This window comes from Clarias gariepinus, chromosome 8 (genome assembly GCF_024256425.1).
Source record: "Clarias gariepinus isolate MV-2021 ecotype Netherlands chromosome 8, CGAR_prim_01v2, whole genome shotgun sequence".
NCBI classification, from domain to species: domain Eukaryota; kingdom Metazoa; phylum Chordata; class Actinopteri; order Siluriformes; family Clariidae; genus Clarias; species Clarias gariepinus.
Window position 1 is genome coordinate 37,887,455 of NC_071107.1, and position 10,046 is coordinate 37,897,500.

The window sequence follows — 10,046 nt, forward strand, 5'->3', positions numbered from 1 at the left end:
AAACCTGGTGTGTGGACACAGACAGACATCAGTATTAGAGTATACAGGTACAGTATTAGTTTAAACCTGGTGTGTGGACACGGACAGACGTCAGTATTAGAGTATACAGGTACAGTATTAGTTTAAACCTGGTGTGTGGACACAGACAGACATTAGTATTAGAGTATACAGGTACAGTATTAGTTTAAACCTGGTGTGTGGACACAGACAGACATCAGTATTAGAGTATACAGGTACAGTATTAGTTTAAACCTGGTGTGTGGACACAGACAGACATTAGTATTAGAGTATACAGGTACAGTATTAGTTTAAACCTGGTGTGTGGACACGGACAGACGTCAGTATTAGAGTATACAGGTACAGTATTAGTTTAAACCTGGTGTGTGGACACGGACAGACGTCAGTATTAGAGTATACAGGTACAGTATTAGTTTAAACCTGGTGTGTGGACACAGACAGACATCAGTATTAGAGTATACAGGTACAGTGTTAGATTAAACCTGGTGTGTGGACACAGACAGACGTCAGTATTAGAGTATACAGGTACAGTATTAGTTTAAACCTGGTGTGTGGACACAGACAGACATCAGTATTAGAGTATACAGGTACAGTATTAATTTAAACCTGGTGTGTGGACACAGACAGACATCAGTATTAGAGTATACAGGTACAGTATTAGTTTAAACCTGGTGTGTGGACACAGACAGACATCAGTATTAGAGTATACAGGTACAGTATTAGTTTAAACCTGGTGTGTGGACACGGACAGACGTCAGTATTAGAGTATACAGGTACAGTATTAGTTTAAACCTGGTGTGTGGACACAGACAGACATTAGTATTAGAGTATACAGGTACAGTATTAGTTTAAACCTGGTGTGTGGACACAGACAGACATCAGTATTAGAGTATACAGGTACAGTATTAGTTTAAACCTGGTGTGTGGACACAGACAGACATTAGTATTAGAGTATACAGGTACAGTATTAGTTTAAACCTGGTGTGTGGACACAGACAGACATCAGTATTAGAGTATACAGGTACAGTATTAGTTTAAACCTGGTGTGTGGACACAGACAGACATCAGTATTAGAGTATACAGGTACAGTATTAGTTTAAACCTGGTGCGTGGACACAGACAGACGTCAGTATTAGAGTATACAGGTACAGTATTAGTTTAAACCTGGTGTGTGGACACAGACAGACGTCAGTATTAGAGTATACAGGTACAGTATTAGTTTAAACCTGGTGTGTGGACACAGACAGACATCAGTATTAGAGTATACAGGTACAGTATTAGTTTAAACCTGGTGTGTGAACACAGACAGACATTCGTATTAGAGTATACAGGTACAGTATTAGTTTAAACCTGGTGTGTGGACACAGACAGACATCAGTATTAGAGTATACAGGTACAGTATTAGTTTAAACCTGGTGTGTGGACACGGACAGACGTCAGTATTAGAGTATACAGGTACAGTATTAGTTTAAACCTGGTGTGTGGACACAGACAGACGTCAGTATTAGAGTATACAGGTACAGTATTAGTTTAAACCTGGTGTGTGGACACAGACAGACATTAGTATTAGAGTATACAGGTACAGTATTAGTTTAAACCTGGTGTGTGGACACAGACAGACATCAGTATTAGAGTATACAGGTACAGTATTAGTTTAAACCTGGTGTGTGGACACAGACAGACATTAGTATTAGAGTATACAGGTACAGTATTAGTTTAAACCTGGTGTGTGGACACAGACAGACGTCAGTATTAGAGTATACAGGTACAGTATTAGTTTAAACCTGGTGTGTGGACACAGACAGACATTAGTATTAGAGTATACAGGTACAGTATTAGTTTAAACCTGGTGTGTGGACACAGACAGACGTCAGTATTAGAGTATACAGGTACAGTATTAGTTTAAACCTGGTGTGTGGACACAGACAGACATTAGTATTAGAGTATACAGGTACAGTATTAGTTTAAACCTGGTGTGTGGACACAGACAGACATCAGTATTAGAGTATACAGGTACAGTATTAGTTTAAACCTGGTGTGTGGACACAGACAGACGTCAGTATTAGAGTATACAGGTACAGTATTAGTTTAAACCTGGTGTGTGGACACAGACAGACATTAGTATTAGAGTATACAGGTACAGTATTAGTTTAAACCTGGTGTGTGGACACAGACAGACATTAGTATTAGAGTATACAGGTACAGTATTAGTTTAAACCTGGTGTGTGGACACAGACAGACATTAGTATTAGAGTATACAGGTACAGTATTAGTTTAAACCTGGTGTGTGGACACAGACAGACATTAGTATTAGAGTATACAGGTACAGTATTAGTTTAAACCTGGTGTGTGGACACAGACAGACATCAGTATTAGAGTATACAGGTACAGTATTAGTTTAAACCTGGTGTGTGGACACAGACAGACGTCAGTATTAGAGTATACAGGTACAGTATTAGTTTAAACCTGGTGTGTGGACACAGACAGACATCAGTATTAGAGTATACAGGTACAGTATTAGTTTAAACCTGGTGTGTTGATTCTGTTACACAGAGACTGAAAACAGGCCGAGAGCTACGGAGCCATTATACCACAAGCAAAGTACATAAGATCTAACAATAACACATTAGACAATACATTCTATAGTTTAAACTATGGACTTAATTACAAATTACCTAACAAAAAACGTTAAATTTACCTTATGCCGATGAAAATAAAATAATAACGATACGAACTAACGCACGCGATGTTGCAGCTTCCAGCCGTTAATTCAAACTAGAAGTGGAGGACTGGGGAGCCAATCAGAGAGCGGACTTTCCGAATCTGCCCGCCTACAATCTCTGATTGGCTGGTGGGGCGCCGAATACTAGTCTATGGTTGGCTGGAATAGATACAGAGATATCACACTGCTGCAGTGTGTCATTTTATTTTGTGAGCGCACAGAAGAGTAAGAGAGTGCAAACATAAATTATCTTGAACCGGAAAAAATGATTTTCAGCTCACAAAAACGAGTTTAACATCGCGCGCGAGAGAGAGAGGTTCAGCGTGCAGAAACGAGTCTAAAAGCACGAGAGAGTAGTGCACTAAATATAAGTACATTTAAATTTAACTGATAATATACTGAGACTACCGAATATTAAAAAATGTATTCTAATGTATACTTTCTGTACATTTGTACAATGATTATTTCAAGCATATTTTTTAAAAATATACCAAAAATACATAAAAAAACAAGTTCAAATAAGTATATTTTGAAAATTAAACAAAACTTTCACTTAAAGTATATTTTCCAATAATATATTTTTTAAAAGTGTACTATAATACAATTATTTTTAAGTATATTAAAATTTTAATTCCAAAATTTGGTAAAAGCATGATGTTAGTAGACTTTTTATATATTAACTGATGGTAAAAAATTTTATTAGTATATTTGCAGTGTACTATCAAGGATTTCAATATATTTGTAATACACTAAAGTGTATTTCTTTTCACTGGGGAGGAAGCAGACCCTTTGCAGCATTTCCTCTCGCCATTTCCACTCTGCACAGTTTCCTGCGACACACTTTGATGTCTAGAACAGTTTCAGCTTTACAGGTTACATCTCCTATAGTGAGCTGAGACATTAGCACTTTTCACGAAAATACAAACACACACATCACAAATGTTAACACACCGACGCACACAAAAATTATATATATATATATATATATATATATATATATATATAATAATTTTTCTATTATTATATAGGGCTAGGGGGTCTCAACAAAAAGGGCTCAACTCAACAAGAAGTCTGTTATTTTGTGTCGTTTGCCAAAATGAACCTGAAGGAATTTGAAATCCTCTTCCTAAGGTATTTATACGAATGCCACCACATGTGATCTAAAGACACTGAGGATGCAAAATTGTAGAGGTATTTTTAATATCGCTTTAATCAATAATATATATATTTTTATTTCATACTGTAAAGCTTCCTTTTTCTTTGGCAGGGCACAGACACAGACAGAGACGGAAGGTGCTGCTTAATCGTGCTTTTATTTGTAGTAAAGTGAAGGGAAGGGAGAGACAGTGAGCGTGTAGGGACAAGTTGAGTGCAGTAACTTCTAAGAGTGTGAGGGGGTGTCGTCTTCCACAGTCGTGCGGTGGGAGCGATGTGTGTGGATAGGAGGCGGCTGCGCAGTGGCGACAGGTGCTCCTCGGACGCAGTTCGCTTTGCGGTTTGCCGGAGCTGTTGAAGTCCAAAAGGTGTGAGTTATAAATTAAGTTGATCCAACTCAAGTAAATTAAAATTTCAAGACAGAGACAGAGGGCAAGAGACAGAGGGCAAAAGATTAGCGGCATTTTTAGCTCCTGAAGATTAATAATTAGCCCCTTTATCGCTATCCTTGGTGCTGTACTGCCGCTTGGTGCATAGTTCAAGTTGTGAACATTAGAACATTAGAAGAGGTGTACAGTCCCCCGTCACAATACATAGACATAAAGCAAACATAGTGTGCCTTTTAAGACACATTTGAACGGAAGTGTAAGGAATCGTAATGTCCGATTTATTTATTTTTCTTTAGAAATTATGTAAGCATCCAGACAAAACAATGAAATAATGCACAAATTATGACATTTCCAAATAATAACATAAATAAAATAAATTTAATAAAATAAATAAATAAAACTCAATATTTTTACATAATAGAAAAATTAAGCAACTTTCCTGATCTCACTTTTTTCACAACATAAAGCTTTCGAAACAAATCCCTACTGTAGGTAATATATGTGTGTTTGAACAGTATAAACTATTTCTAGTGTAAGATAAACTATATATTCAGTCGCCCTCCAAATGGCTCAGCAGATAGAAAGTAACATTAGAACATGTACTAGAGTCTCACTTTACCATAAACTGTGTCCAGCAGAACAAATGTAAGAAATTTATATTTTTACCTTATTTGCATTAAATAAAGCAGCTAAACTATCCGCGACATTCCTTCGCTGTCTACCACGGCTGAAGATTATTTTCCCTGCTAAATGCAGCAATTCTGTATGGTCATGTGACAACATGTGGGTATTGTTAATGTGGTTGATTGGTCAAATGGAGTCATGTGATTATTGTTGCTACGTCTGGGGGGAAACGGTCATGTGGTAGATCCACTGGCTGCATTTCTCTGGCAAAATTACAGAATATCTTATGTGTAGAATAAATGGTTAGAAAAGTTACAGTATAAGTCGAGTGGAGACGAGTGTAGTGGAGTGAGAGTAGCGTTTCTTCTTCACAAATCTACTCAAGTTAAAATAAAGTATGGTGCAGTAAAACTACTCATAGAAGTACAGTGGAACCTCAGATTACGAGTAACGCGGTTTACGAGTGTTCTGCAAGACGAGCAAAGATTTTTAATAAATTTTAACTTGATCATGTATACACTCAAAGCACCACCCGCTGGTGAAGATGTCTAACAGCAGATGGCTGCTTGGATCGGTAATCTACTGCTTTTTCTGCAGTTCCCGGATGTGCACTCGTATTTGATGTGTCGTATTTGAACCACTGAATTTTCGGAAGCGAATTTGTGAAGTGAAATAAAAATACCTGAAAGTTGCCTGACGAATATTATTGCTGGAATTATTAAACAAACTGAATATTTTGAACATGAACTTTGTAAGATGAATATTGATTACTGAATTTTAACAATGAATATGTTTGTGAAATGTTTCAGTTTAAAATATTCACTACGTGAATATACAGCCATGTTAAAATGCAGTGCATAAAAATGCAAGCCATGACAATACAATGCATTAAAATGCAAGCACTGTTAATTGCAATGCTGAAGCTTTTTTACTTCAAATACTTTAGGCAGGATTTTTGTTCCATAATTTATTCAAATGCAATAGAATGAACGAATTAATGAATTTTCTCAAAACGTGATAAAAGCTTAATCCCTAAATCATCTTATAAAATAATCACTGATTATTAATGCAGGAATAAATGGCGAATGAATTATTCACAGGGGAATATACAGGCCCGTAGCCAGCCTAGTGCAAGGGGGGGTTCTTTTTTTAAAAAAAGTGGACCTTTTTTCTCAGTATTTTGTATTTGAGTATTTACTCATTTTGTATTTCATTTTGAGGTTTAAATACTGCATTTTAGTGACATGTGCTGGATTAGCTTGTCTGCTGGTATCATAATGTGCATGCTTTTGATGCACCAAAAATATTTACTACAATGTTGTGAAATTGCTTATCAAGATCACGTGCGACTTTTTTCACTTTAAAAGCACACCCACACACAGAGTTCAAAAGATTAAAAACCACACTAACAACAGAATACATTTAAGGAATTTTTACTGTAATATTATTAAACTACAAATTCAACTTCTCTCATCAACATGCTCTCTCATTTCTTTGTCTTTGCCTCTTCACTTTATTGAACTTGTATAAAATATATTTAATATTCAATGAATTGTTATTTATATAGTCTATTAATTAGGCGAAATATAATAAAATATGTTAAATTCAACCTTTAAAATCCCAGTCATGTACAGTAGCACAATTCAATCTTTATAAGCATGTCGAGCATTTACAGTAGGCTATCATTTACATTCAATCATTTACAATATTACGGGGAAAAGACGATCAGTTAATGTACTTACAAGACTGTGGGATGGATAAAATTTATTTTTTGTGGGCTTATTTTATTTTATGTTTTATGTAACAATTATTCATGATAAACTTCATTCGAATGCTGTCTACACCGCGTATAGACACCAGACAGCATCGCCTATGGTTAATAGAATAATTTAATAAATTTACTAATTTAATAGAATAATTTATTAATTCAAAATAAAATGTTAATAAATCCTAATATTATGCATGGTCAAGCAGGTTTGTTTACGCATTGAACTCGTCGTTCTTTCTTTTCTTTTTTTTTTTTTGATGGATTAACATTATTTAACATAATAAATTCACAGATCCATCAGATAGGCTCCTGTCTGTTAATGTTTATTTAAGATGTTACAGACTTGTCATAGCCATTCAGACTGCTCAAGAAAAGGCACAAGAGAACTGTTCTGTGTGTGATGTGGGGTTGACGATTAGCTACCACTTAACTAGCGTTAGCAATTTGATCTTGAGGTAGTAACAGACTTACTCTGTTTGGCAGTCTTTTTGAACATATGTTTAATATTCTGCGATAAAGACGCTGCTGCCTGCTCCCCCTTCCGTCTCTCCTGCTCTTTTCGACCCATATTATACACCGCTGGATGCCGCCGCACAGATAAAAAAAATACGTCAGTTGCTGCGCAGGTTTGTCACGTCGCGGGTTTTTAAATTTTTTTTGTAAATTGTTTTGTAATAAAGTGTTATTTTAAATAATGCCCAACAATTTTAATCTGTCTCAAAATTTTTTTTTAAATAATAATAATAACAAAAAAATCTGGACCTTTGGCAGTGGGGGGTGGGTCGTTCGAACCACCCGAACCCCCCCTGGCTACGGGCCTGATATATATATAAACTGCATATATAGAATGAAACCTGAGACAGTTACATATACACACTGAATGACACATAGATAGTATGCGCGATCCCTTGCGCCATCTGCTGAGAGAAATGAGAATCACAGGTTGGAAAAGACAGGAAACGGCATGACCGGCGCGCAGCTGTCAGCGATTTCATGTAAATAAGAGCAAAATAGCTTTATACTGGCTTTTACTGGTGCAATTTTAAAAATGTAATCATGCTGGGTGATTAAGCTCACAGATCTAGGAAAAGTCATAAATGGAGGGTCCTGGATTTTGATCGAGTGTAAAGTATTTTTTTCCCCATTGCGGTCAAAATGACCGGTGCTCGGTGCTTCTAGTGTTAAGGAACCCTTTAACACTCACTCTCTCTGTCATGATACGATCTCACCCATTTCTCCTGATACACGTGTGTGTGCGTGTGTGTGTGTGTGTGTATATGTGGGTGAGAGAAATCCTTATCTAAGGACAGTGGGGTCTCACTTTTATTGCTAACATCAGTGCTGCTGTAGGTGTGTGTTGGATCTTCTCTCCTACTGTAACCCTGACCGTGTTGGTTTTCTTCTCCAGGTGCAGACACAGAGTGCTGAGAGAAGATCTTCCTGCCCTGACTCTCACACACTTGGTGCTACAGATGGATCATCTCAAATCAGTCGAGTCCAATGTGAGCTGAGCTCAGAACATCACAGGAACTGAGAAGAAAACTGTGTAATATCCAGCTTTCTTTAAATGCTGCCTCACAGTTTCCTACATGTCAGGAGACTGATTTATAGAAAAATATTTGAATCTAAGTGTTTATACACTGATTGTCTGGAATCTACACTCACACACACACACACACACACACACACACAAAGCTGTGTTATAGTGTGTAGGTGTGGCTCTCTGCTGCACGTCACCAGGACATCCCACGCTCATGCGTATCTCTTCACCTCACTGGAGAGTGTGTGTCGTCTGTGTGACGTCCTGCTCCATTACTCACAGCAGCTCAGTGTGTGTCTGGACTCGAGTCAAGCCGGGAATTCCTTTCAACAGTTCTGACTCTGTGACTTCATGTACGTGTCGTTTCACTTCTCTTCCTGTCTTTCTTCTTCCATGATTTGTTAAACCCTCCTGAAGTTCATGTTTACATCACCTCTCTGCCGTGTTTCTACCACACACCACCCTCGCCCCCTCCACGCCCACCCACCCTTTACCTCGCACGCTTCCTCCAGGAACTGCTCCTCAGTTCTCTCCACTTCTGCGAGTTCCTGCGTCGCTCCTCTGAGCTCTCGGCTCCTCTGAGCTCTCGGCTCCTCTATCTAAACCTCAGGACAGATCAGTGCTTCCTCTCTCACTCCTCTCACATCAGTGTGTAAACTCAGAGCCGAGAGTGGAGATCTCAGCAGACTCGGACGTCTCCCTGAGGAGTGTTCTCTACTTCCCTACAGCTTCCTCATGATGATCAACACAATTATCTCCTCGTTAAATACTTCAGTGCATCATTTAAGCTCGGCTCTAAATAGCTTTTTATACGAAGCTTCAGCAGCAGCTTCATATAAACATAACATCCATCCCTGAACCACCCTGAACCGTGCTGAACAGCCCTAAACCGGATAATCTAAACCAAGCTAAACCATGATAACACAGTTCGCCTCATGTGTGTGTTTCCTGCAGCTCAATCACAGCTGTGGCTTCGCCTGCGCCAAGAAATCTGAACATATTGTCCACATAGCACTTTTACTGATTCATTTATAACAAAGCAACAACGGTTCTCCTGGATGTGTGGGTTCACCTCCCACTTCCTGCTCCATTGTGGCCAGACTGCAGTGTCCTCTGTGCTCTGAGACCATAAAGCCCCCAGTGAGCGTCAGGGAAACACAAAAAGAAATAATAAGACGTGTTTTCCTTTTTTCAGCTGATCTCAGTCGCCAACATGGCGGGGTTTCTAAGGATTCGAAGAGTTTGGAGGCGGGATTTGTGTAATTTAAGCATGTGAGCTGTGATATAAAACAGGAGACCCATCTGGGTTCCTCTCTATTCAAGCACCCACCCACACACACACACACACACACACACACACACACACACAGATCTGAAGCGGGACATGAGAGTTAAATCTGGGATTATTTCCGGACTGCCTTCATCTCTCTCTCTTCTTCTTCTTCCTCTTCTTCTTGTGCTGGATGGAGTCTCCTGTTACAGTAAGTCTGATTTTATTACAGCGCTGTAGATTCTACTGAAACACTCCAGCTGACACACCGACACTGATCATCACTACTGACTTCAGCTCCGAGTCTTAACACACTCAATACACACTGAGGTTTAGTAAAATAATCAGCTTGAGTCTGAACTCTGAACGTGCAGTGGTGTAAAGTGTGTGTGCTGTTCTGTAAGTGTGTGTGTGCTGGTTATTTCACACACTCCTCCCGGGGTTTATTTAGGGTTAGATCCTGTGTGTTGTGAGAAGAAATTCAGTGTCTCCATCAGTGCAGTGATCATGTGCTGTAACAGAGACGATCAGAGCTGTCGTGTGTGTGATTCTGATGGGGA

The 10,046-nt window shown here is 38.5% G+C and overlaps 1 long non-coding RNA gene across 1 annotated transcript in view; it reads left to right on the top strand.

Annotated features, from left to right (window-relative positions):
• Positions 1-9,553: 9,553 nt before the first annotated feature.
• Positions 9,554-10,046, top strand: part of LOC128529262 (uncharacterized) — a 2,610-nt gene continuing 2,117 nt past the window's right edge. The window contains exon 1 of the long non-coding RNA XR_008361034.1: positions 9,554-9,697. This is a non-coding gene — a long non-coding RNA (uncharacterized LOC128529262). The remainder of the gene's footprint in view (positions 9,698-10,046) is intronic.